The 26,916-nt window shown below is 44.0% G+C and overlaps 1 protein-coding gene and 1 pseudogene across 1 annotated transcript in view; one reads left to right on the top strand and one right to left on the bottom strand.

Moving 5' to 3' along the window:
* The first annotated feature begins 7,550 nt into the window (after nt 1–7,550).
* The window catches only part of ANXA4 (annexin A4), a 61,768-nt gene continuing 42,402 nt past the window's right edge, over nt 7,551–26,916 (top strand). Inside the window, exon 1 of the mRNA XM_059659548.1 lies at nt 7,551–7,669. The gene's annotated coding sequence lies outside the window, so the exon portion shown is untranslated. The remainder of the gene's footprint in view (nt 7,670–26,916) is intronic.
* LOC132214137 (U4 spliceosomal RNA) lies at nt 10,178–10,247 on the bottom strand (annotated as a pseudogene).

Genomic DNA, 26,916 nt, shown 5'->3' with positions numbered 1-26,916 from the left:
GGAATTTAGCCAAGTTTTCTTTGCAAATAAATATTTGTCAGTTTTTATAAATACAGGGTTGGGCAAAAGTAGGTTTACAGTTGTGAGTACACAAAAGTTATTTCTTCTATTATTACTTATTGATGATTGTATTATTTTCCATAGGAACAACTGTAAACCTATTTTTGCCCCACCCTATATTCAGTAGATGACTGAAAAGAAGGTGCTTTCTCTGTAGAATATGGAGTCTGGTCCAGTTCATAACTATTAATTCTACCTCATGAACAATATTATTCAGATTACTTCTTTTTTTGTCTGTTTCATCTATCAAAGACGTAGCAGAGACAGCTTAAAATTTACTTCTGCTTCATATTGTGAAACTTAAAGGAAAAAGATGGTTTCTTCCTCTGACTCTTACGTACTGTTTTCTTTTCTATGTTCCAGAATTTTTTATACTTCTGTACACTTTTTATGCTTAGTCATCCTTGAAAGTTAAAAGTTTTATCCACACTTTGCATTTGTTCCCCAACAGGATGAGCTCATTCTTCTTGGCTCCCAGCCTGCCTATTTGGATGCTATTAGAATCTTCTCGCATCTTAGACTGAAGAATTGATTACCTTCCAGCAGCCTAAAAGGATTGCGGAGGAGCCATCTGGCACTGAGCATCACCCTTGCAGGCTTTCTTCTCAATGTTTTCCAAAGCCACTGTCCTGAGTGGCCGAAGGTTATCTGGCCTTCGTCCTCACATCCTTCATGGCCAGTGGCCTGGCTATCCTCCTAAGATTGACATCTTCAGAGAGGAGCTTGCCAATCAAGGTAAGCATTCCCCTTCTTCACATGCCATGGGCCATCTCAATGAGTACTGGGAAGGAAGATTCAGAAGTCTGGGCTACCCGCCCCCGCCCCCCCCCCCCCGCACCCTCTCACTCCTATCCCCCCCCCCCCCACTCCCCCAAGGCCACACACACTTTTATCTGAAAGTGTTCTTGGTTATATATTGCTTCATTAAATAACACCCACATTTTGAGGTATGGAACAACAATTATTCACTACTGTTATCTCTCATGATTCTGGTGATTGACTGGGCTCAGTAGATACTTCTCATTCAGGTTCACTCAGTTGGCTGCAGCGAGACAGACAATGCTGGAGTCATCTTGAAGGCTTCCACATTCACATGTCTGGCACAGGAACTGGGCAAGTTTAAACTGCTGGGGCTGGAACAGCGAGGGCCCCTCCAACTCTATCTTCATGTGGTCTGTCCATGTGGTCTCCGCAGCACGATGGCTTCAGGGCAGCCGAACTTATTACATGGCTGCTCAGGGCTCCACAGGCATATGTTCTGAGTGAGAGAGAACTATATAGAAACTGTATCACCTTTTAACACCCAGCCTTGAAAGTCACATAGAGTTACTTCTGGGGTATAGTCACAGAAGCTCCCCCAAAGAGCCCACTCAGGTTCCAAGAGAGGGTCAGAGGTGCCATCTCTTGACTTGAGGAGAGTTTTCCAAGAGCATGTGAGACCAGTCTTGAAAATGCAATCTGCCATTGGAAGTTTAATACAATTCTGTTCAATGAAAAATGATTGTATATCATCAGTAGTAATACCTATTGATACCGATGTGGGCGTCCAGAACAAGTTACCCAAGATGTGCCTCTATGGTATGCAGATTGTTTTGAGCTAAAGGCAACTTTAGCTGAAGGCTCAAGAGAAACATCTGCCCCTCCCTTGATTATCTGGAAGAACTTTAATAGGGGCCTTTGCCTCTTTTGACTTATCTATAGGGCAGGACAAACTTCTGTTTACTACCTGCTCTTCTTAAAGCCCCCAAGGCATCTTACCTTATCGCTACCTCAGAATGTTTCATTTAGCTGATCCCCTTTCTGATCTCTGAAACTTGAGTGCATGCAGGGGTCTCTGACTCATAATCAAAGTTTCCGTGCCTATGTATGTATTAAATTTGGTTATTTTGCTAACCTGTCTCATGTCTAGTTGATTAACAGATCAGCCAGAAGAACCTTGAGGGTAGAGAAAAGTTTCTTCCTCTCCCACACAATTCTATGCAAGTATCTAACTCACAGAACTCTTCCAAGGATTAACTGATTATATCTAAAGCACTTAGAATACTGCCTGGCACATGGTGCTTATATAAATGTTAGCTATACTCTACAGTCAAGGAAAATTAGAAATCAATAACTCCAGTGTTAAAAAACCACCCCTCCTCACCATCCGATTTTCAGTTGTCCATTCTGCTATTCACTTATTTTTTTTAACCTTCTTGTTTTGGTTGAACACACCATCTGAAAGCTTCATAAGAAAAGATACAGGGGAGAAATATTTTGTAAAATCTTGCTTGCCTGCAAATATTTTTATTTACCCCCCACACTTGAACAATAGTTTGGATGGGTCTGAAAGTCTGTGTTGTAAATTATTTTCCCTTAGAATTGTAAAGGCCTTATTGCATTGTCTTCTAGTTTCACATGTTGCTGTGGAGAAATCGGATGCCACCTGGTTCTTGATTCTTTGTATGAAACCTCATCCCCCACGTCCCCCCCGGGTGCTTTTAAGATCTTCTCTGTATCTTCAGTCTTCTGAAATTTTATCTTGATGTTCCTTGGTGTGGTTCTGTTTTTGTCCATTGCGCTGGGTTCAGCAAGCACTTGCAATGTGAAAATGTATGTCCTTTAGTTCTAAAAGAGCATAATTGAATTATTTAAGTGATTTTTTCTCCTCTGTTTCCCAGATGTCCTGAGCTGACTTTCCAATTTTCTTATCTTTTATGTCAGTGCCCAAGACAGGCTGCCCCAAAGTAGCCCACAATGGCATATTGATTTCTTTGAATTAACGTTACTTGACAAGCAGCCGGAGCCAGAAGGGCACCTTGGCCCTCCCTCGTCTCCTTGAGTGCAGGAATTAAATCTCCCACCTAGAAGGTGTCCTCCCCACACCTGGGAAGACACCCCTAATTGTTAGAGTTAAATAACTCAGAACCAAAACAATCTGTATAAACAAATCTTGTTGCTCTTTTCTAATTAAATGCTTTGTTTCAATTTCTCATTAATAAATACCCCAAATTAGACTCCATTCTAATGACCACTAACTTTTTTTTGTCCTATCAATTTCTTATAAATTTATTATTTCTTTGTCCAAAAAGAGTCTCTTTCTTCCAAGTTTCTTTTTTGTTGTTGTTGTTCTATGTTTCATGTCAAAACTTTCCCTTAAATTCTGATGACCTTCAGCTCTCTGCTCTTATTTAAAAGTGCCAGGTTTAGCAAAACAAAATAGGACACCTAGTTAAATTTAAATTTCAGATAAATAACAAATAATTTGTAGTATAAGTCTGTCCCATGCAATATTTAGTATATAAATGTTTTATACTTCAATAAAAATTTATTTGTTGTTTATCTGAAATTTTAATTTAACTAAGTGTTCTGTATTTCACTTTGCAAACCTAAGAGTGAGATCTAAAATGCTGCCGGATGGTGAGGCTCAGTGGTTGAGTGTGGACCCATGAACTAGGAGGTCACGGTTCAATTCCTGGTCATGGCACACGCCCGGGTTTCGGGCTTAGTCCCCCATGGATTCTGTCTCATCGCTGATGTTTCTATTCCTTTCTCCCTCTCCCTTCCTCTCTCTGAAATCAATAAAAACATATTTTAAAAATAAATAAAGTAATAAAATACTGCCTGGAAGCTTTGTTCGTGTGTGAGTGGGTGGGGCTTAACGACAGTGAGTTCACTAAAGGGCTGCTCCAGTTTCACTGAGTAATGATGGCTGTCTCTTTAGATCTTTACTCCTCCCCAGAGAAGAGGACAGTATTCCAAACTCCCCACCTTAGCTGCCAGTGTCCTGGGAGCCAAGTGAAGACAACTGAGCAGCTCCATAGTCATCATATTAAGTTTCCTATACATCTTCAGTTTCATATCACTCCCCGAGTCTTGGGTGGTAGATTAAAGCTGGCAGCAATTTTCTTTTTGTTAGTCTCCCTGAGGCAGGATAGAACAAAGCTAGGAACATTCCTTGACAAGTGGAGTGGGGAAACTAAGAGCTGAACAAGCTGGCTGAGCAATGTACAGCCAGATGCAGAAGGCCACCAGGGCAAATGCCCCCGGGGCCTGGCAACAGGCAAAACTGGTGCTGGACCTCGCCCCCAGCGTGGCCTTTACTCCCCTGGCATATCATCTATGGTCATGCAGGTTAGACCCTCCTGACCTTTCCTCCCTAGAGATAACATCTAGGCCTCAGTTGCTTTTCAGATCCAGGCCCAGAAAAAGCAGCAAAACCAGGCAGGCGAGGCCAGGACCAGCTGCGATGATTAATGACCCCCTATCCTGGAGCCGACCAATCGGTGGAGACCACTATTCTGAAAGTTTATACCTGGAAAGGCTGATGAATATTCTGTTGGGATCCTTCCTAAAACCTTCCCTAAACTCCCAGCCTCTAAAGCCCTCAAGACGTAGGACACAGCACCCGCTCTCCCTCCTGGGAGCACACCCACACCTTCCCTTTCCCCATCGTCTTCTCCCACAGGCATGTTTCTCCTAAATTCTAAGGGATCCCAGGAGACTTGCAACCAGGGGAGCAATGGGCAGCATCAGCTCATCCGGGGCTCACCCCTGAACCTGTCCCAAGGCCCCTTTTCTCTGACTCTCCAGTGAGCTGACAGCAGCCCTGCCTGGCTCACTTCTTTCCCATAACGTTTTTAGAGAGCCGAAGCAGCCCACCTAGTCTTTCTCCTGTTGCTTCTTCTATCCTAGGCTCTTCCTTATTTAATTGTCCCCAACTTTAATAAACGCAGTCACAAAATCACCTGGACTCCTGCTGTGAAATATTTCCTGCCCCAAGTCCAGAGCCCACATACTACGGGCCAGACAGAAGCAGACCCTCTCAGGGTGGTCCCTGTCCAATAACACCCCCATTCAGGGTTAGAGCCTAATTGCCCTTCCTTGGAATTTGGGCTGGCCGTAGTGATTTGCATGACCTATAGCAGTGGTTCTCAACCTTCTGGCCCTTTAAATACAGTTCCTCATGTTGTGACCCAACCATAAAATTATTTTTGTTGCTACTTCATAACTGTAATGTTGCTACTGTTATGAATCGTAATGTAAATATCTGATATGCAGGATGGTCTTAGGCGACCCCTGTGAAAGGGTCCTTCGACCGCCAAAGGGGTCGCGACCCACAGGTTGAGAACCGCTGACCTATAGGATGCAACAGAAATAACATTCAGGGACTTCCAAGCCTAGATAATAAGCCCAGTAACTTCTTCCTGGGTCTCTTGGAGTATCCTCTGTGGAAGCCCTGAGCCTTCGTGTAGGAAACCCCATTACCCTGAGACTGCCTTGGGGAGGGAGCGCATGTAGGAGGTCTGGGTGACAGTGCTGGCTGAGACCAGCCTTCCAGCTATCCTTGCCAGGGCGCCAGATATGTGAGTGAATCCTCCAGGCTGGCCTAGCTGCCAGCTGAAGACCACCAAATGACCTTTGTTGATGCCACATGGAACAGAAGAATTGCCCAATCAAGCCCTGTCCAAATTCAGACCCCCAAAATCATGAGGCATAACAAAATGGTCATTGTTTTAAGTCACTAGGTTTTGGGATAGTTTGTTCGGCAGCCTTAGATAACCAAAACACTTTATAACTGAAATGTCCCGTATTGGAGATCCTCTGATTTATCGCCTCCAGCAAATGTTTCCAATTTTCCACCCAATTAGGAGAGAGGCAATGGCAGCTGTGCAGTGTGGACAGGGGATGGAGGAGTCTGAGAGTTTCCTATACAGACTTAGAAAAAATTCCTCCTGCTTTTAGTCTTAACTATACACCCACTTTCAAAAGTACCTGATGCAGCAAATTCCTTCGTATCCTGAGAAATTCTACAATATCATGTTGCTTCTCAGCTTTCCCTACTCCTGGTTTAGATGTCAGTTTTCTCAGGTCTGAGGAAGTCCATTATCACCTGCCACTCTGCTTTCGAGGTTTCTATAATTTTGTTATTTTTTCCTCTCTTGTTTCCTTGTCCTCGTGAGATTAAAAACAAAACAAAACTGCTCTTTTATTGGATGGATTTCCAGAGGGAGTTGAAGCAAATGCGTGTGTTCATTCTGCTATCTTTAATTTAAAGGCTCCTTTGAGTGTTTCATTTCAACAGCTACATTAATTTTTAAAACATGGTGTCTTCGGTCAGGTTCCTCCAAGCAGAGCCTGAGATGGGGATTCTCCCAGGTAAGTGCCTCAGTGAAGGGATATTCTCAAGAGAAACTGCGAGAAGTAGGACAGCGTACTAGTAGAGGAAGAAGCGGAGCAAAGATAGGGTCTCTGCTCAAATTTAGTCTCAGCCTAAGTCTGTGGGAGCTCTGGAATAGGAAAGGTGTCCCAGGTTTATTCCTGGCTTTTTGTACCCCATAAAAGTTAGCTTCTGATTATGGCTTCCCAACCTGGGCTGGGAGACGTTATGGGGAGAAAGGAGAAGCTGTGAGCTGCGTGCACTGGGAATAGAAAAGGCAGGTAATGACAGCATTTCCCTAATTGTTATTTTTAAAGGGATGTAATAGTCTCTCTGAGGAAATGAATTATCCATCTTTTATTCTTTTTCTACTGTTTGTCTCGTTAATTTTGCTTCCTCCTTGGTTCATAAACAGCAGCTCAGAAACTTCAAGTTTGCAGGCAGAGAAAAGGGGCAAAACCAAGTTTAGAATCGGCATCCGTCTGATCCTTCAGCTACATCTGAAATGAAACCACTTAACTTTTTGTCTCCAGCTTGAAGGGTGCTCATAGCCACTTGGATTTTGGTCTGTTGAATAGTTAACACACTCCCCCAAAGCTACCTACCCTTGGTTAAAATCGGAATTTGCCTGTAGACTCAACGCATTCATTCTGCAAGCATTCATTCACTCAGCGCTTGCAGAGAAACGGTACTGGGCGCAGGTGCAAAGACGACCTCGACTCAGTGCCTCCCAAAGGCTTGTTGTGTCCAGGCGGGGCGGCGGACACGAACACACTAAACTGTATTACTAGGGGCGAATGCTGCGCCCAGGCGCACCCAGGAGCTGCAGGCCAGTACCAAACCCGGTCATTTAACAGGTGAAGGGGGAAAGATCTGGGGCTGCTAACTCCTGTCTCCAAAGGCTCCCCCCAAGGAAAGGAACTCAGTTTTCCGCCAGAGAGAAGTGGAACTACTAGGAACTCTTGGACTGTATATTTTAACGCGCAAGAGGGCAATGATGTGACTTTCCACTTTTCCAGCCACAGGCTCAGCGTGAGCCCCGCAGTGAGAAAGTGCAGTTGACTCGCGGCGTGACTCCCGGCTGCAGCGCGGAGGCCCGCGGGCACCGGAGCCGCGGAGGGTACGGGAGCTCCCGCTCTTCAGGGCAGGAGCGGGGCGGGACGATACCGGGCGGGCTAGGCGATCCGGTGCCGGGAGAGCCGATGCCTGGGGAGCAGGCACGTGTCGGGTGCAACCCTCCCTCCCCCCGCCGCCTGGTGACGCCCCCCGCGGTCCCAGTCTGGGGTTCCGGTGCGCTTCGCCCCGGCCGATTTTCCGGTCTCGTGGGCCGAGGAACAACCAGGAACTCGGGCTCAGTCTCCACCCTGAAGTGGGGCGGGTCCGCAGGAATAAGACCGGCTGCCCAGCCCCGACGAGGGTGTGACCTCCGTAGCCACTGAGGACAGGCGAAGCCCCGTCTCGGCGCGATCGGTAAGGGGACCCCGGGCCGGGGTCCTGCGCGCGGGGAAGGGGGCGCGGCGGCCCCTGAGCGCCTGGGGGGACGCCGGGCCTGGGCCGCACCCGGGAGGGGGTTCCCGTCGCCGGCAAGTGGCGGCCGGCCCGGGCGGCGCTGGGTGGAGCGGGAGGCCCGGCCCGGACTCGCTCCCAGGGGACAAACGCGGCCTTTACCCAGAAGGACCCCAGAGCAGGTTACACAGCTCTGGACCCCAAAAGTTCGCGCGCCAGGCACTGTGCGGGTTTGGGCATTAAAAACGAAGGACTGAGCTCATATTCCCTGGAGCTGACTCAGTCTGACACCCAAGTTTTACTTTTCAATTCTTTCCTTGATCCTTTTAAGAAACTTTCTCCTACTTTCTTACCTTTTCTCTCCTTGTGTATCTGATACCCTCAGCACAATGCCTGGCACATAGGACTCTGTAACTAATATTATTATTATTGAATCTGTTATTATTATTAGATAATAATTGTTTAGTCTGCCAGCGGTTCAGTTTCACTCCTTTGTCGTGGCTTTGGCCAGCTGGATGGAGACTTGAGGACCAAAGATATTATCGCTTTTCAACTCTCTTCCCAACATTTGTGGGAAGAATGGATAGGACCCCCTCCTCTGAATGATCCATCCCATTGTCCATCAATTCTAGAAACCCACCTCCTCCTTCCATTGCAAGTAACTCTATTGATAGCCAAGCCAGGGACTTGTCAGATGGCAGACAGGTGGAAGAACAAGCAGGAGAGGAAGGGGACAGGATTTAGAAAATGGGTAACCATAGCCACCCAAGGCCGGCTTACTTCCCGAAGCCCTGTCTGGCCAAGGCCAGATCCCCTACATTCATCTTAGGCCAGATTTCTGTTGCTTTGGGCACATACATACATACACACATAGACGCAGCATGCACAAACTCACAACTACTGACTCAACGGTGTCAATGAATTTCCCTCCTAGGTGTTCTTGCCTTTGTTAGGGATAATTTTTCTCTGAAAGCGATTTCAAGTCAAGTGGGACCACACCAGCTCTCAGCATCTGAAGACTGAGCCTCCTGGTCACCCCCAGACTCATGTCTTGTGGCATGTTTCTTTGCTTATGTCTGGTCACTCATTTGTTTTCCTCATCTTGCTCATCTGCTTGTAAACTAAGCCTGCTCCTCTCCAAGGGAGATGGAGGTGAATGGCGGGCCCTGGGGATGGTAGACGGTATGCCAGGGATCACCTAAAGTTTCAGAATAAGTAAGGGGAGTGGGGGGGAATTTTCCTTGGGTGTCAATTTTACCCAAATATTAAGGCTAAAAAAATTTTTTTATACACCACAGATAAATTTTGGAGTAGAATTCAAAGCGTAGACACCTTTTTAATGTAAAACAAGAAAGTTCAAAACAAAAAACAAAAAACAAACAAAAAAAAGAAAGTTCAAAACATTTTGGCATAGGCTTTGGGCTGTGATTTGGCCCAAATCTAGCCCTTGAGGGTTTGCTTTCACTGCAATTAGGGCTACTTATGAAGGCAGTTTGATAGGTGCTCCATTGTCTTTCCTGGAGGGACTTTAAATAACAGTTACCCAGATTACTCATTTTAACCTTTATTATACAGCCTGAGGGATTATTAACCTGGTTTTATAGATGAGGATCCCAAGGCTACAGTTTGTGGTCCTTGGTCAGGGTCAGGCTACTGGAAACAGATTTGGTCTCTGCCCGACTGTGGCTCCATCAGCGCTTGGTTCATAGTGACTTGAGGTTTGGATTTGTGGCTTCCTGGCTTATTAACTAAATCTTGACCAAATATCTTTCTCTTCCTCTTTAACTTTCCTTTTGTCAACCATATCTTTTAATATGGTTAAAAGAACTAGAGCTGTTTCCACTAGAGTGGGTAGACTGAGGTGGGTGTGGGGACACATGTTAATAGCCCTACATGCTTGAGGGGCTTGGCATGTGGATGAGGAAATCAACTCACTCTGTGTGGCGCTGGGCAGAGCTGGGTAGGTGTTTTTTGGGTGGTAGCTTCTGGTTAAATTTAAGGAAGTGACTTTTGAAACCCGTAGGCTGGATGGGCTTGGAGTTGGTCTGGATGGGCTTGGAGTTGGTGAGAACTCTCTCACCAGAGGTATCTAGGCAGAGGTATTCACAGGCCCTTTCTAATGGAGCTGTGAAGGGTAGAAGGCTAACCTAAGATGACTTCTAAAGCCATGGTTTCCAAGCTGCAGGTACATTCCCCAGGAAGCTTGCACAACATGCAGATTTTTGCCGCTCTCCTAAACATTCATATCTAGTATGACAGGGTAGACCCAGAGATCTGCCTATTTAAGAGGCTCCCTGGATGATTGTAATTCAAGTATTCCTTGGACCTTGCTTTGATAAACTAAGTTTTAGAAGCATGCTTCTAACCATTTTATGAATATGTGCATGTTTGATAAATACAGCATTAACGAAACCGTAGGCCTGTTATTATGCTATGAACTCTAGGTAATGTGGTAAATGCTGAAATTGGCCCCATTCTCAATGAGCAATAATCACACCTCAAATAAACCTCATTGGCTATGATATTGCCATTGCTCAAGGCTGAAATTGTCCCCATTCTCCCTTTTTATTATACCTCTTTATTATACCTATCACATCAAATTCACCCCACAGTTTTACAGTGCTTAACACCTCTAGACCAATATAGATTTCCAACAAGTTTTTTTGCTCATTTTAAAATAAACAAAGTTGAAACTGAGATGGGTTACTATATTAACACTAATTTCCCTCAGATAAATAGGGCTAGGGATGTAATGTACAATATGATAAAGATTGTTAACACTGCTCTATGATATATAAGAAAGATGTTAAGAGAGTAAATCCGGAGTTCTCTTTATGTGGAGAAAAGTATTTCTTCTCTTCTTTTTATTATATCTGAGATGATGAGTATTGGCAGAACCTATTGTGGTAATCATTTCACAGTATATGCAAATCAAACAAATAAAAATAAAGTTTAATTTCCCCAGGAATTTAGGATTTCTATTAAGGCCTCTTGTTGGTTTTATGAGAGTAAGTTGTTGGTGTCCAGTTGTGTTTGAACTAGACTGAAAGTGTTTGCTATGGAAACCTGAACCACCACTCTGAAGAATTTTTTTGAAAGGTTCAAGATGTCTGAGGTCAGGAAATTGCCATATCACTTCTTGGTCTGGACTGCTAGACATGAATACCACAGTGAATCTTTTATCTATAATCACCAGCAGACATAAATTACAGCTAAATGCCAGAATGTAAATTACTCTGGAAAAAGACCTTTAACTTTCTTCCTCAACACCATTAACCCTTTAAGGCCTAGACATAAGGCAGCATGAGTAGCCTGACTTGTCACAGAGCAGGGATCTCCATGAATGGCCAAAGAATCACTATGGATTCGAAACTCTGGTTTAGGGCACTCACCTTTCCACTTCCAAGAGGTAATAGTAAGTTACTAGCAGAAAGTAATGTAGAGGGGCCCTGTGGTGAGTGGGAGCAAGGTTCCTCACTTACGTGTAATTGAGCCATTTTCCGTGGAGGAAGTCCATTATAGGTACAAGCCCAGTGGTAATAATCAGCCTCAAGCATCCCCCCCTCACTCCTCCAGGGAGCTCAGGAAAGCATTCCCTGGGCCCTGTTTAGCTTCAGCTTCTGCTACAGTTGCTTTTTGATGCTGTACAAGGACTTGTTGACTCACTGGTTCTTATCCTTGTTAGAGTCACAGACCCCTTTGAGAATCCGATTAAAGCCATGAATACTGTCTCGAGAAAAACACACATTTGACATTTTTCATAGTTTCAAGGGGTTTACAGACACCCTTCTAAACCCAGTCACAGACACCTAGCAGGTATATAGACATTAAGTTAAGAATTGCCCTGGATTGCCCAGTCTGTGGGCTGCAATATTGATGGCTGCCACCCTCATGACATCATAGATGACATCAGCAAATCAACAGTAGTGCAGTGGAATGCCCAGCTAGTTAAGAACTACAAAGGAGCCCTGGCTAGTGTTTCTCAGTGGTTAGAACACCAGCCCACGCATCAAAGGGTTGTGGGTTCAATTCTCAATCAAGGGCACATACCTGGGTTGCAGGTTCAATCCCCTGCCCCGGTCAGGGCACATGCAGGAGGCAACCAAGCAATGTGTCTCACATTGATGTTTCTCTCTCTCTCTCCCCACACCTCTCTCCCTCCCTCCCTTCAATTCTCTCAAAAATCAATGGGAAAAAATATCCTTGGGTGAGGATTAACAACAACAACACAGCAACAACAACATCAAAACATCAACAAAAGGAACTACAAACGAGAATATTTCAATTAAAGATCATTTGATATGGGTGTTTTGGCTAAGATCATTTGATAACCAAAAAAAAAAAAAAAAGCCCTGAAATTGGGCAATGTTTTTTTTTCTTTTTTTTTTTATTGCTTAAAGTATTACAAAGGGTATTACATATGTGTCCATTTTATCCCCCCGCCCTAGACAGTCCCCTAGCCTCCCCTATCCCCCAGTGTCTTATGTCCATTGGTTATGCTTATATGCATGCATACAAGTCCTTTAGTTGATCTCTTACCCCCCTACCTCCTGCCCCCCAACCCTCCCCGGCCTTCCCGCTGCAGTTTGACAATCTGTTTGAGGCAGCTCTGCCTCTGTATCTATTATTGTTCAAAAGTTTATAATGGTCTCTATTGTCCATGAATGAGTGAGATCATGTGGTATTTTCCCTTTATTGACTGGCTTATTTCACTTAGCATAATGCTCTCCAGTTCCATCCATGACGTTGCAAATGGTAAGAGTTCCTTCCTTTTTAGAGCAGCATAGTATTCCATCATGTAGGTGTACCACAGTTTTCTAATCCATTCATCTACTGATGGGCACTTAGGCTGTTTCCAGATCTTAGCTATGGTGAATTGTGCTGCTATGAACATAGGGGTGCATATATCCTTTCTGATTGGTGTTTCTGGTTTCTTGGGATATATTCCTAGAAGTGGGATCACAGGGTCAAATGGGAGTTCCATTTTCAGTTTTTTGAGGAAACTCCATACTGTCTTCCATAGTGGCTGCACCAGTCTGCATTCCCACCAGCAGTGCACAAGTGTTCCTTTTTCTCCACATCCTCTCCAGCACTTGTCGTTTGTTGATTTGTTGATGATAGCCATTCTGACAGGTGTGAGATGGTACCTCATTGCTGTTTTGATTTGCATCTCTCAGATGATTAGTGACTTTGAGCATGTTTTCATATGTCTCTTGGCTTTCTGAATGTCCTCTTTTGAAAGGTGTCTATTTAGGTCCTTTGTAAATTGGGCAATGTTTGTAAAAAAAAAAAAATGCATTTACCTTTGTTCCAGCAATTTGAATTCTAGGAATTTATTCCAAAGATGTACTTGGGCATGTGTGTAGAGGCATGTGTACAAGGGTATATGCATTGCAGCCTCTTTTGTAGCAATAAAAGGTTATCAATGGCCTAAATGTCTATCAGTAAGAGACTGATTAAATTGTGGACTATCCATGCAAAGCAATATTATGCAGCTTTTAAAAAGTAATACAGATTGCCCTGGCGGGGTGGCTCAGATGGTTGGAGTGTTGTCCCATACACCAAAGGGTTGTGGGTTTGATTCCTGGTCAGGGCACTTAAGGAGATTGTGGGTTCAATCCTCGGTCAGGGCACATACAGGCGATAACCAATTGATGTTTTTCTTTCACATGGATATTTCTTTCTCTCTCCCTCTCTCTCTCTTAAAAAACATATCCTTGGGTGAGGCTTTAAAAAAAAAGTAACGCAGACTGGTAGAAATAGATATAAGATGATATCAAAGATACTTTTTTTCTTAAAAAAGCAAAATATAGGTTTTCCTGGTAAGCTACCATTTCTGTAGATAAGAATGACAGAGGCCGTCTATATTCTTATATACGTGTTAATACATTAACTACTTCTGAAAGAATACACAGGAAAAGAGTTACCAATATCACCTGCCCATTTTAACATTGTAAAGAAGAAGATTGAAACAGAGATGAAGAATGAATAATTATCAAATTTTCCACCTTCAAACTTAATGTATGATCATATACGTTCTCATTTGAATACAAAGAGCCAACACGCAATTATGCTTCAGCATCCACTCAACTACTACACTACACACTCCATCTGCCTTAAGTTAATTTCAGTTTCTTCTCATCTTCTAACTTATCTCATGGCAGTCCTAGTGTTTTGGTTTTGTCCTGAGTTTCTTCCTTTGTCTTCCCATACCTTCATGAGGTTTTAAAATATATATATTTTTATTTATTTTAAAAAGAGAGTAAGAGAGAGGGAGAGAGAGATAGAAACATTGATCGGCAGCCTTCTGCACACTCCCACCAGAGACAGAGCCCGCAACCTGGGCTGTTGCCCTCTTGGTACAAGGAAGGATGCTCAATCCAATGAGTCACACTGGCCAGGCCAGGCCTTCATGAGGTTTTTAATGAGAATTCGGGAGAGGCTGCATCAGAAATAGCAAGTTCCTTATGTGAATCAGAAATCCCCTGTGGAAGATTTTTAACAGTTGTGTTTTTGTATTCTTCTGCCAGGGTAACTTGGATTCTGGAAAGATTTGGAACTAGAACCCTGCCCTGGCCCACTGAAGGAGTGGCTGAACCAGGGCAGGGGGAGTTGCCCACAAAGCTAGAAGATTTGTAGGGCATAGGAGGCATCAGAATAAAATGGAACATTTGAGAGCAGTGTTTATTCTTAGCTCACTCCCAGATCTCTAAGGCTGCCCTGGCCCACTGAAGGAAAATCTATTCAGCTGCTTTTCCTATCCACCTGGACAGTGTTTGCATCCCTCAGGGGCAAACAGAAATGGTGTTGTAGGGAAATGACTAGACTGCATAATACCTGTTTTCTTACCTACAGGCAAATAAGACCTAGCAGGACAACAGGAAGCCTGGCTGCATGGCTGCTTTTCTCACTGACTCACTGCAAATCCCTTCCCTCCTGCACAGTATCTCCCCATATACACGCGGGATACGTTCCAAGAACCCCAGTGATGCTTAAAACTGCAGATAGTACTGAATCTGATGTACACTGGGTTTTCCTATACAGGCATACCTATAATAAGGTTCCATTCGTAAATTAGACACAGTAAGAGATTAATAGCAATGACTCATAATAAAATAGATCAATTATAACAACATACTGTAATAAAATCAATTGTAACATACTGAATGTGCTCTCTCTGTCTCTGATAACCAAGATAACAACTAAGTGACTAACAGGCAGGTAGTGTATACAGCATGGATATTGCTGGACATAGGGGCGAGTCCCATCGTGGGTGGAACAGAATGGGACAGTGCGAGATTTCACCCTGCTACTCAGAACAGCACGAAATTTAAAACTTATTAATTGTTTATTTCTGGAAATTTCCATTCAGTGTTTTTTGAACTGTGGTTGACCATGGGTAATTGAAACCACAGAAAGTGAAACCGCGGATAAGGGAAGACGACTATACTTTAGTTTTATATTCGGGTCTAGTCTGTCTCTTCCCTTTCTGCATCACAAGGATTTTGTAAAGAAAGATGCAGTGGATTTTAGTTTCTTTGGGAAAGATGATAAGAGAAAAGACCAGATGTTAAATTCAAGGTTCTTTTTTTTTCTGATGAGAAAATTATTTGAATACAAAGAGCCAACATGTAATGATGCTTCAGTATCCATTCTACCACCCTGGTATCTACCTCAACACCTCTTGGCTGGTTTGGGGGTGACTAGGGTCACTAATAGGTCCACCTCATAGTTCCTTAACTCAGGTGCTCCATCGAAGGCGCTCCACTTGTTTTATCCCTAAGGCTTCCGGTTGCTGAGACAAGAGAAGCTATCAGCCTTGGGGTCTGAGCCTCAGGATAAGGTAGCCTGTAGTGTGTGACTCATAGGGACAGGCCAGAGGTGACGCAAGTGCAGTTGGACCTATGAGAGTTCCTGGTAATAGCACAGACAAGAACTGGAGATCAATGCCAGTAGCTTATGATCAACTGGGTTCCCTCCATTAGATTGTGACTTGCCTAGAGTAATTTACTTACGGTATTTCTGAAGAAGGAACATGGAATTTAGGTGACCCTTGATTCTAAAATAACTCTGGAAATGAATCAGGAAACAAGATGAAAGCCTAACTATGCTGGACAATTTTTTTTCTTTGAATAATTGTTATACCTGAGGACATATGATTTTACCCAGGATGTTGTGCAAAAGATATATGGGTTTTTAGATTCTCCACTGAGCTGGATTTTTACCTTAGAGTGGATATCGCTAAATGAAGGATAACAGCAGCATGCTTCCCCTGAGAGGCCTCTGTCACCTTACAAAGCTGAGACCTTGGCCTCTCTTTATTGAGGCACAGTTCACATACAATAAAATGCACATATTGTTAGTAGTTAGTTTGATGAGCATTTTTTTATTTCATTTTTTTACAAATCCTATTATTTTTTAAAAACCTATTGTTTTGTTGATGAGCATTTTTTTAAAGGAGTTCACATTTTTTAAATTACTTTTACAAATTGCAGTAAAATACATATAAGATTTACCACATTAACTATTTTTAAGTGTACAGTTCTTAAGTGTTAGGTGTACAGTTAATTATTTTTAAGTACATTTACATTGTTGTGCAATCATCACCAACATCCATCTTACGAAACTGAAACTCTACCTGTTAAACTATATACTAGTGACTCCATATTAGCCCCTTCTTCCATCCCCTGCTACTGCCATTCTACTTTCTGTTTTATGAGTTTGCCTACTCTAAGTATCTCACTTAGCATCATGTCCTCAAGGTTCATCCATGTTGTAGCATGTGTCAAATTTCCATCCTTGCCCAGCTGGTGTGGCTCGGTGGTTGAGCGTTGACCCATGAACCAGGAGGTCAGCGTTTGATTCCCTGTCAGGGCACATGCCAGGGTTTGCAGGCTTGATACCCAGTAGGGGGCATGCAGGAGGCAGCTGATCAATGATTCTCTCTCATCACTGATGTTTCTCTCTTTTCCTCTTGGTTCATTTCTCTGAAATCAATAAAAATATTTTTTGAAAATTCCTTCCTTTTTAAGGCTGACTAGTATATCATTGTATGTATGTACCACATTTTGTTTATCCATTCATTTGTCAATTGACACATGTGTTGCTTCCATCCTTTGGCTACTGCAAATAAGGCTGCTATGAACATGGCTGTATAGATATTTCTGAGTCCAAGAGTGGAATTGCTGGATCATATAGTAATTATTGTTTTTACATTTTTTAAAAGCATTTTTCCCCAGAAGAATTTTTATTGATTTTGAGAGAGAGAGAGAGAGAGAAACATCAATATGAAAGTGAAACATCAATCGGCTGCTTCCTGCATGCCCTCTACCAGGGATCAAGCCGAAACCAAGCATGTGCCCTGACTGGGAAAGGAACTGGCAACCTTTCAGTGCATGGGACGATGCCCAACCAACTGAGCCGCATTGGCCAGGTCTATTTTTAACTTTTTGGGGAACCACCATGCTGTTTTCCACAGTGGCTGTACCATTTTATACATGGGTTCCAGTTTCTCCACATCTTTACTAACACTTATTTCTGTTTTGTTTTGTTTTATAGAAGCCATCCCAATAGGTGTGAGGTGAGTTCAGTGAGTTTTGACAAATGTATACATCTGAATACTACTACCCCAATCAAGATAAAGAACATTTCTATTACTCCCTAAAGTTCCTTCTCTTACACTCTCAGTAGTTAGTAACCCCTCTGCCTCACCACCACCCCCAATCCCTGGCCCCAGGCAACCATTTTTGTGCTTTTTAGCAGCATAGATAAACTTTTTTAAAAATACATTTTTTTATTGATTTCAGAGAGAGAGGGAGAGGGAGAGGGAGAGGGAGAGAAACATCAATGATGAGGGAGAACCATTGATCGGCTACCTCCTGCATGCCCCACACTGGGGATTGAGCCCACAACCCAGGCATGTGCCCCTGACTGGGAATCAAACCTCGATCTCCTGGTTCATAGGTCGATGTTCAACCACTGAACTATGCCAGCCGGGCAGTATATATAAGCTTTGCTTGTTCTAGAATTTCATATAAAACTTTGTTTGGCTTCATTTATTCAGAATAATGTTTATTTATCAATATTGTCTTTTATGGCTAGTACTTTTTTGTGTCTTCAGAAATCCTTGCCTACCCCAAGGTAGAGAATACAATAAACCCCAGTGTGACTGGCGTAATCGAAACTATGCTAATGCTTCTTTAGTGAAAACCCTGGGGCTCAGAAACAAGGTGAGAGGAGGAGACTGTGGATATAGCTGAAAAGGCTGTGGGGAACCTTCCTGGAGACCAGACCTTCAGGAATCCCAAAGAGCCAAGGTGACTAGAACTGGTCCTGCAGCTGCAGGAACAGCTAGTTCAGTTAGTCAGCAAGCATTTCTTGCAGGTGCACTGTGTGTAAGGTCCTGTTAAGAATTCGAAGGGGGGGGGGGCCCTTGCTGGTTTGGCTCATTGGTTAGTACATCGGCCCTTGGGCTATAGCAGCCCTTTGAAATGAATAAAACTATTGAAAAAAAAAGACCGTACCCTTTTATGTAATGATGTTTACTTTGAATTTATATTAGTTCACACAAACACTCCATCCATGCTTTTGTTCCGGCCCTCCGGTCCAGTTTAAGAACCCATTGTGGCCCTCGAGTCAAAAAGTTTGCCCACCCCTGGGCTATAGGGTCACAGGTTTGGGTTCAGTTCCGATCAAGAGTGCATACTTCAGTTGCAGGCTGTGTCCCCAGCCCTGGTCGGGCATGTGTGGGAGGCAGCCAATCGGTGTGTTTGTTTCACATCAATGTTTCTCTGTCTCTCCCCCTCCCTTCCACTCTCTCTGGGAATTAATGGGGGAAAAATGTCCTTGAGTGAGGATTAACAAACAAACAAACAAACAAACAAACAAAAGAATTAGAAGCAGGAAAGTTGGGGGCCCAGGATGGGCATCTGGTGAGCAGAGTCCAGGGAAGTGCTGTCTTAGAACTCAGACAACTGAGGGCAATGATTTTATCAGAGGACAAACACATACTCACACAGAGTGCCTCACTGATTTGGTGGCCAAAAGGGAAATCTGGTTTGACTTGCTGGTAGATGTGAAAGCCTGAACTCTGTACACCACAGATGTTTTTAATATGGGTCCAGTTGATAACCCCCACCTTAGCTCACTGAACAGCTCACTAGAATATAAAGATAATGGGAGATACCTGGAGAACAGAGTAATAAAAAGAATAGCTAACGTTTGTTGAGTACATAATGTGTGCACCTTTCTGATATAATAATTTGATTAACCTTTGCAACAACCCTATAAAGTACTGCTATTAATTCCGTGTGACCAATGAGGAAATTGAAGTACAGAGAAATAACTTGCCCCAAATCATACAGCTAGGAAGTGGGTATGGAGGTTTACAAACCCAAGTGATTGGGCTCTGGACTCCAGCCACTCTGTTAGGATGGTGTGGTCTTTGAAGGAGGAGCTCCTGCCTGAATGGCCATCATGGGAAATTAGCAACTAGGCTGTGAAGTTGGTTCCACCAACTCAAATCAGTACCTTCGCATGGCTGTTTCTCATCCGGAGGATGGCATGGATGCTCTCATCTTAGTGGGAACTTGTGCTGTTCACGATGCCAGCACCCGCCAGACCTCGGGTCCAGTGAGCGAACCCGACACGTTGTTACCGTGCACATTACCCAGAAAGTGGTCTCGGGGCTGTTTTCTGTCTACAAAATGAAGGGTTGGGCTAGACACTCTCTCAAGTCTTCCCTACCTGATAATCCAGCACTGGCAGAAATGATCTCTTTAAGGGGGCAAGCATTCCTCCCTCCGTGCCCCCCCCCCCCCGCCCACCCCAATTTCTACTCCCGCTTTCTTTGTGTACTTACATCTCAGCCTTGGAATTGCTCTCTCACCTGTGGTTAGCTTAACATTTTGATCTCATTGTTATTGGAAAGGGGACCTGGCCCTGAACAGGCCTGCCTAGGGCCAGCCGGTAGTGTTGTACAGGACAAATTTCACAATGTGAGTCCAGGTGAATTTTATTTTATTTTTTAAAAATATATTTTTATTGACTTCAGAGAGGAAGGGAGAGGGAGAGAGAGAAACATCAATGATGAGAGAGATTCATTGATCGACTGCCTCCTGCACAACCCCTACTGGGGATCAAGCCCGCAATCTGAGCATGTGCCCTTCACTGAAATCGAACCTGGGACCCTTCAGTCCGCAGGCCAACACTCTCCCCTGAGCCAAATCAGCTAGGGCGAGGCCAAGTGAATTTTAGAGGATGTTTATTAAAGTTGGGGACAGTGAAACAAGAAAGGACTAGGGAAATGAGCCCAGGCTGGTCTACTTTGGCTCACTAGGAAGTCAGAGAAAAGGGGGGCTTGGGGACAGGTTCAGGGTTTGTCTGAGACAAACTGCTGCTGCCCATTGCCGACCTGGTTGCAAGCCTCAGAGTTTAGGAGATGCAAGTCTGTGGGGGAAGAAGGCGGGGGTGGGGGGGTGGGGGGGGCACGGGCAGGCGTGCTCCTGGGAAGGAGAAGGCTCGCTGAGTCCTTTGTCTGGAGGCTTTTATCTCTCTCTTGCAGGCAGGAATCTTAGGGGAGACCTCAGGGGAGGGTTTCAACAGAATATCTATCAGTTTTTCTAGGTGTGCTCCTTCGGGGTTGTGGTCTTCACTGATTGGCCAGTGTCAGGACAGGGGGTCATTAGTCATTGCTGCTGGTACTGGTGTCGCCCGCTTGGCTTGCTGCTTTTCTGGATCTGGACGTGAGGTACTACTGAGGCCTCCTCTTTCTAGGCAGGTGACCTGAGTCTGCTGTAAATTGCTCTGCCAGTTAGTTCAGTTATCCGTCTCAGTTTCCCTATTCCCCTTGTCCTGGCTTACTGGCCTGCCTCATTGTAAACTCTGTGATCAAAAGAACAGTTATCTACAGAGGCAGAGCTGCCTCAAACAGATTGTCAAACTGCAGCGGGAAGGCCGGGGAGGGTGGGGGTGCAGGAGGTTGGCGGGTAAGAGATCAACCAAAGGACTTGTATGCATGCATATAAGCATAACCAATGGACATAAGACACCGGGGGATAGGGGAGGCTAGGGGACTGTCTAGGGCGGGGGAAAAAAATGGACACATATGTAATACCCTTTGTAATACTTTAAGCAATAAAAAAAAAAAAAGAAGAACAGTTATGTTTTAAATCTAAAGGGGCACTGCCTCTAGCAGAATAAGCAACTGCCACCAAGGGCTTGAGAAAATATGTCATAGCTGTGCCAAACCCGTAGCTTTGAATGAAAGTCTGTAATGTTTTTGGTTCAGAGCAAAAGCTAGAAGAGCTATTTCTGGCATTTCTTCCCTCACTTGCTACTGATGCATACTGGATAATATTATTATTGTATTAATGTGGCTAGCACTAGGATAAATATAATCAAAAGGGTAATTATTTCTAAACTCCTTTGATACTAGCTGCAGAGCACAGAATAAATAATACAAGACTGGCTTTCCTGATGCTGAGCCACTAAGCAGTGGCCGGCCTGTCCTGTGGAGGAGTGAGCCCCATGACCAGAGGGAGAATGACTAAAGGCTGGAGGTGACCATTGAGAAAGGCTGTAGAGAGCCTTGCAGTGGGAAGGAAGTTCCACTGAGTCATCCCAACAGCCTCCAGAAAATTATTCCATATGCCTTTTTGGTTCAAGAATAGCTTCTTTTTTTAAAAAAATATATATTTTATTGATTTTTTACAGAGAGGAAGAGAGTGGGATAGAGAGTTAGAAACATCGATGAGAGAGAAACATTGATCAGCTGCCTCCTGCACACCCCCCACTGGGGATATGCCCACAACCAAGGTACATGCCCTTGACCAGAATCGAACCCGGGACCCTTCAGTCCGCAGGCTGACGCTCTATCCACTGAGCCAAACCGGTCAGGGCAAGAATAGCTTCTTTTTAAACAATAGTCTACTCTTGAACTGAGAAGGCATATGGGATAATTTTCTATATGAAGGGAATACAGGTGGAAATTGAAGTGTGCCTTTTAGTGCCCAGAATGTACCAGGCATGGACAGGCATTCAGATAATGCTTGCTGAATGAGTGAACATGAAACATCAGTGAAACTATCATATCAGTCTCGTGACTGTGAGCAAAAATCAGCATCACCAGCACATCAGCTTCTTGTTTCAGTGGTCACTGACGTGGGAGGAGGGGAATCCCGTTTGTCTGCAGTTAAAAGGCAGAATAGTTAAAAAACACAGACACCAACCGAAAACCACCCACTAGAATTCCCGAGGTCTCCAGTTCACAGACTGTACTAGGAGTCACTCAGATAACAAAAGAAAACCAGCCCTAGCTCGTTTGGTTCAGTGGATAGAGCATCCGCCAGCGGACTGAGTTCGATTTCAGTCAAGGGCACATACGTCCGTTGCAGGCTCCATCCCTGGGCCTGGTCGGGACCTGTGCAGGAGGCAACCAAGCGATGCCTCTCTAACATCGATGTTTCTCTATCTCTCCCCTTCCCTTCCACTCTTTCTAAAAATAATGAATGGAAAAATATCCTCGGGCCCTGGCTGGTTTGGCTCAGTAGATAGAACATTGGCCTGCGGACTGAGGGGTCGCAGGTTCGATTTGGGTCAAGCGCACATGCCCGGGCTGTGGGCTCGATCCCCAATGTGGAGTGTGCAGGAGGCAGCCGATCAATGACTCTTATCATTGATGTTTCTATCTCTCCCTTCCTCTTTGAAATCAATAAAAATATATTTAAAAAAATAGAGCCCTGATCGGTTTGGCTCAGTGGATAGAGCGTCGGCCTGCGGACTGAAGGGTTCCGGGTTCAATTCCGGTCAAGGGCATGTACCTTGGTTGCGGGCACATCCCCAGTGGGGGGTGTGCAGGAGGCAGCTGGTCGATGTTTCTCTCTCATCGATGTTTCTAACTCTGTATCCCTCTTCCTTCCTCTCTGTAAAAAATCAATAAAATATTTTTTTTAAAAAATAAAATAAATAGAAAAATATTCTCCGGTGAGGATCACCTCCGCACCCCCACCCCCCAAAAAAAGAAGAAAAGAAAACCACTTGTAAAAAATTTCAAGCACTAAACTATGTAAGCTGAATTCAGTACCCAGAGAAACAAGGTAGGGTAGGGTAGCTATCTATTTATAAAGCTGCCGGGGTCCAACCCCAGCAGGTCCAGGGGTCCCCAAAGGTGCGGATGGAGTCGGCGAAGAAGGAATGACACGGAGACAGTGTTCAGTTGATCAGCAGCCTAGCCAGGATCTCCAGCCAGGATCTCCAGCCAAGTTCTGGTCTGGATCTCCAGAGAGGTTCTGCTTCGGATCTCCAGCCAGGTTCTGCGGCCATGTTCCCTTGCTAGGTTCTCCAGCCAGGTTCTGTCCAGGTTCTCCAGCCAGGTTCAGTCACCAGGTTCTAGTCAGGTTCTCTTGCCAATTTCTGTAGTCAGGTTCAGTCCAGGATCTTTTGCCATGTTCTCTCCAGCGAAGTTCTTCTGTCTGTAGGTTCTGTGTAGGTTCTGTCTTCTTGGTTCTCTTCTAAGTTCTGTGTTCTAAGTTCTGTGTCCTAAGTTCTGTCTCTTTCTGTCTTGTTACATCTGTATTTATACCAGTTGATTCAATCCTATCAATCTCTATTACAAAGGTTAGGGCGTTTCTTATCTCCATTCCAGGGAGTAAAGATTATGTAGCTTAAGCATGATTGTTCGTAGTTAAAGTGATTAATTACCCGCCTGGCACTTAGTTAAGAGGTTTTATTCCCTCCCTAACTTCAGGGGAAAATCCCTACCTGGGGAAACAACCTTTCTCAGAGACCTTGGTTAAAACACATAGTGCCAAGAAGGTGAGCAAACATATTAAGAACAGTATGCCATATATGCCAGGTCCTTTGAAACAGCAAGGATGGACCGGCTCCCGGCATAAAGCTTATTAGAATATGATTTGATTTATGCCCTACTAGAAGTTTCTGTCTGGGGAAACTGAGGAATTATGTGAAGTAGAAATAGAAAGACCTTTAGCAAGGCGGGCATTGAGCAAAGAATTGTACCCAACCAACTCTCCCAACAATCGTTTAGGCCACCTCAGTTCTCTTTTTATTTTTCTAATCTTAGTGTCTCCAAAGGTTATTGAGTAGATTAGTAAGATAATGCAGAGGAGTATTTAATAGATGTTTCTTCCCTCTTTTCCCCTGCCTTTTAGACAAAGGAATCATTGGAGTAGAGTAGAAACTTTAACAGACTGCTGTGAATCAGTGGCTAAAACTTAGACAAAAGTCTGTCAGTAAGTTACTTGCCAGGTGCTGGGTTGGGTTAGATTCTTTCCTAAGAATACTTAGGCAGGTTTCCAAATTTGTCTGCTTTGATTTAGCTCACACCCTTTGTCTTTGATTAAATGTGTGTGTTTTTTTTAATATATTTTTATTGATTTTTTACAGAGAGGAAGGGAGAGGGATAGAGAGCCAGAAACATCAATGAGAGAGAAACATTGATCAGCTGCCTCCTGCACGCCCCCCACTGGGGACGTGCCCGAAACCAAGGTACATGCCCTTGACCGGAACCGAATCGGGGACCCTTGAGTCCACAGGCCAACGCTCTATCCACTGAGCCAAACCGGTTCTGGCTTTGATTAAATGTTTGACTCTTATTTCTCCAGACTCAAACCCCAGCTCTTCAAATTCCTTTACTTTTAGAAGGATCTTAAGTTCCAAGGAAAAAGAGTTGCTTTCATTTTCCTATTACATAGACAGTTTTGAAAGCCTTCGTGTTCAGGTGGTGCCCAATCACACCCTCTACAAATCCACAGACTAGAAGTATAAATTTGTCAGCCTGTGGGTTGTAAAATGAAACCATGTACCAAAGGAAAATGGTGAATGACTCACTCACATGTGATCTTCCGGAAGGGAGAGGGATTCAGCAAGAATGTGACACAAGGACAGCAAATCCCTTCAGAATGACTGTTCTGGTTCCCTGTTCTGGGATGTGGGTCAATGTTATGAATCTGAATGGAGGCCACCAAATTCAGTTGGGATCTCAAAGATAGTGTGTGCTACTGGGGTAAATTCATCCTGTTGCCACAACCAGCAGGACCAGGGAAATTGTATTCATCAGCACATCAAGAAGGGGTTCAGCCAAAGCCGTTTTGGCTCAGTGGATAGAGCGTCAGCCTGCGGACTGAAAGGTCCCAGGTTCGATTCTGGTCAAGGGCATGTACCTGGGTTGCGGGCACATCCCCAGTGGGAGATGTGCAGGAGGCAGCTGATCGATGTTTCTCTCTCATTGATGTTTCTAACTCTCTATCTCTCTCCCTTCCTCTCTGTAAAAAATCAATAAAATATATTTTAAAAAAAAAGAAGGGGTTCATCTCTTAGGGACAGTTTTATATTTACAGGCTTATCATACACACACACACACACATACACACACACACACACGCATGCATGCACACATGCACTCATACACAAACAGACACACTGCTAATTTATTTACATTGAGAAATGCAGTTGTTACTTAGATAAAAAGCCTTATGCTCCAGTACTTTGTAGACAGGTACACCTGGGAAGCCAAATTCTAGTCCAGAGGTTGCTTGGCAACCATGGAAGTAGAGCAAAGGGTTTTCGATGGATAAATTTCATCTTCACAGTGGGGAAATAACTGACTCTGGACCATTGGATCCTGGGACTAAGCCACCTTTTCCTTTGGATTGGGTTTTGAATAATATTCCAGAGTAAGCCTCTCAGGATTTTGTGTGGAGCTTGCATTGCAGTGGAAACAGTTTTTCTTTAAATATGCTGATACCTTTCAGCAAGTTAACTTCAGTTCAGGAGCCATTCGTTCTCATTGAAATCAGTTTGTATATCTTTGTTTTGGTGCTTATTTGATGATTTTACTCATCTATAGCTCAGGGAACAATATGATTTGCCTGCTTTCCAAGTTTTGGGTATGTGGGGAGGAATGCGCCACACAGCCTCTCCTTGTAAAGGCCCACTGAAGTATTACTTGAAATCTGAGGTTCTTGTTCCACAGACCTGCCATCTGCCACAAGGACATAAGAAACTTTCTACTTGAGTCAGCACTCAGCTTTCAATTTCTGGCAGTGATACCAATGGGCAATTTGTTGGATGGTGTAATAATTATCCTTCTAGACATTCAACCTGAAAACAATATGGATGTGCTCTCCACATATTTAATTTCTTTCTTTATGAATCCAACATAAATTATCTCTGCAAATTTTTGTAATCTTACCTGAAGTAGGTTGAACTTACTTACAACACGTTATTTCCTTATGTAACTGCTTTTGGAATAGGTTTCTTATGTTTAGTTCCTAGCTTTCTCTCAGTTTGCTCTAAAACAACGTCTTAAAATCTTCAGGAGCCCTGCCATGAACCCTCATGGCAGAATTCCATATTGTAAAGAAGTTACAGTTTCCCACCCACATACTGCCTACCGCTTAGGTATTTTTAGTGGTCACAAACATATGGTCCCTTCCGTCTTCATTGATCCTTCTTGAAGAATCCCGATGTTTTTAGGGTCATTTGAACCACACTCCGTCCTGAGTGTGTCTGTGTTTTATAGGTATCAAGGCTGAGCCACAGTTGTTCAATATTTTCTCCACCTGTGAGCAGCAAAGGAGATTTTAAAACCCCGACACAAAGTCCGAGTCATTGTGAACTTGGTCACATGGTTCAGTTTATGGAATGGCAAGCTGGCCCTCAGAGAGAAAGAGAGAGAGAGAGAGAGAGAGAGAGAGAGAGAGAGAGAGAGAGAGAGAGAGAGAGAGAGAGAAAGAAAACGAATGAATCAAGGAAGCGGAGGCAGAAAAGGATTCCCATAAAGAATCCTTGGCTCTGCAGGGCGATGGGAAATTTGGGAGGATTATAAGTGAGCTTCCCAGGGAGAAGGGCCTTTCATCCTTTGGGGGCTGGTCATTTCGTGCGGTTAAGAAGAGGCCTACTGCATTCTGTATTGGGAGAGGGGTGTGTGGGGTTCCTTCCCCTCTTTCCACTCCTCTATCCTTGCCAAGCATTACTGAGACCTTACTGGGTGCCAGATATTATGCTAGTAAGCATTAGTATGGATTAATCTTACATGGATTATCTGACATCTAATGAAAGAACCAAGGAGTACCTTTTCTACATTCATTTCTCTAATCTATTTAGAAACTACTTTGGTACTAGTAAGTAATAAATGCACAACAGCTGTCTTTCTATAAATGGGATTATGCTGTGTGCTGTCCAAGTTTCAA

The sequence above is a fragment of the Myotis daubentonii genome, chromosome 12 (genome assembly GCF_963259705.1).
Source record: "Myotis daubentonii chromosome 12, mMyoDau2.1, whole genome shotgun sequence".
Lineage (NCBI taxonomy): Eukaryota > Metazoa > Chordata > Mammalia > Chiroptera > Vespertilionidae > Myotis > Myotis daubentonii.
Note: the sequence above shows the minus strand (reverse complement) of the source record. Positions and strands in the feature narration are given on the sequence as shown.